Source organism: Natator depressus, chromosome 13 (assembly GCF_965152275.1).
Source record: "Natator depressus isolate rNatDep1 chromosome 13, rNatDep2.hap1, whole genome shotgun sequence".
In the NCBI taxonomy this organism is placed as follows: domain Eukaryota; kingdom Metazoa; phylum Chordata; order Testudines; family Cheloniidae; genus Natator; species Natator depressus.
In genome coordinates, this window is record NC_134246.1 from 12,324,770 (window position 1) to 12,326,730 (window position 1,961).

Here is a 1,961-nt window from a genome sequence, read left to right on the forward strand (position 1 = left end):
CTGGCAAGCTGGGGGATACATTAAGCCTTAGATGAGGAGGTAGGTAGGGAGGCAGTGGGAGCCAGGGGTGATGGGGTGGATGGGTCAGGGGATGGAGCCTGCTAGGTCCTGGAGCCGGGGGGGGGGGGGCTAGAGCCTGTGGCCGGAGCCCACCGCTGCGTGGCTGGAACCTGTCCAGAGCCTGCTGCCCGCCACCCCAGGGCTGAAGCCAGAAGCCAGAGCCCCACTGCCCCCGGGGAAGGTGGGGAACTCACACCAGTTGTCTGCTCCTCCAGCGTTGTGGCTCTAGAGGGGGCAAGGCCAAAGCCATCCTGACAGTCCCAGGGGAGGGGCCGCTGTTTTCCCCCACCCCTCCAATCAATGCCCAGAAGGCTGTGGCTGCAAGAAAAGCCCCTGGTGGCCGTATTTAAGAAACACTTTCTTAGAACATGCTTTTCATAAAAAGAAGCTTGAGATTTGTATGCATGTGCCCTCCCACTCTGGTATGCACAAATAGTGCAATGCTTCAGGCAAATTGTGCATTTGCATGTGCAAAGAAAAGTCACAAAATAAAGCCACCATGTCAACCAGATCAGATATAGGCAATCATAAGATCATAAGAATGGCCATATTGGATCATAGCAAAGGTCCATCTAACCCAGTATCCCAGCTTCTGACAGTGGGCAGTGCCAGATGCTTCAGATGGAATAAACAGAACAGGGCAGTTATTGAGTGATCCATCCTCTGTTCAGTCCCATCTTCTGGCAATCGGAGGTTTAGAGGCACCCGGAGTATGGGGTTGCATCCTTGACCATCTTGGCTAATAGCCATTGATGGACCTATCCTCCATGAACTTATCTAATTCTTTTTTGAACCCAGTTATACTTTTGGCTTTCACAACATCCCCTGGCAATGAGTTCCACAGGTTGACTGTGCATTCTGTGAAGAAGTAGTTCCTTACATTTGTTTTAAACCTGCTGTCTATTAATTTCTTTGGGTGATTTCTGATTCGTGTGTTACATGAAGGAGCAAATAACACTTCCCCACTCACTTCCTTCACACCATTCATGCTTTTATAGACCTTTGTCACATCCCTCCTTAGTTGTCTCTTTTCTAAATTGAACAGTACCAGTCTTTTTAATCTCTCCCCATACGGAAGTTGTTCCATACCCCTAATAATTTTTTTTGTCCTTCACTGTACCTTTTCCAATTCTAATACCTTTTTTGAGATGGGGCGACCAGAACTGCATGCAGTATTCAACCTGTGTATGTGTACTATGAATTTATATAGTGGCATTATAATACTGATTATGATAGCTTTTTTGAGTGCTGCTGTACACTGAGCAGATGTTTTCAGAGATCTATCCACGATAACTCCAAGATCTCTTTTTTTGAGTGGTAACAGCCAATTTAGATGCCCATCGTTTTCCGTGTATAGTTGGGATTATATTTTCCAATGTGCATCACTTTGCACTTACCAGCATTGAATTTCATCTGCCATTTTGTTGCCCAGTCTAGTGAGATCCCTTTGTAATGCTTCACAGTCAGCTTTGGACGTAACTATCTTCAGTAATAGGGTATCATTTGCAAATTTTGCCACCTTACTTTTCACCTCCTTTTCTACCTTTTCACCCCCAGTCCCAGCAGAGATGCTGAACACTGGATGAAATGGTCTTTCCATCTCACATCTATCTATCTATCTATCATATAAAGTTTCTAGGACAGAAAATCTGGGATCTGACTTTAGTCAGGCTATTGAGTAGTCTAAAGTAATAAAATTGGTGTCAGTGGCCTAGCTAATGAGCTACAAGTTTATAGGGGAATTTAGAAGCTGTTAAAAGTTCAAGCTGATGCCATTCAGTAATCTTTTTCCAAGGAGACTTCCATTAGTTAGACTTCATTGTTACAGCTAATTCATCTCTTGGTATTGGAATGCAAACCCTGAACTGAAATACCGTGCAATGCCAAGCCTATCTGTATTG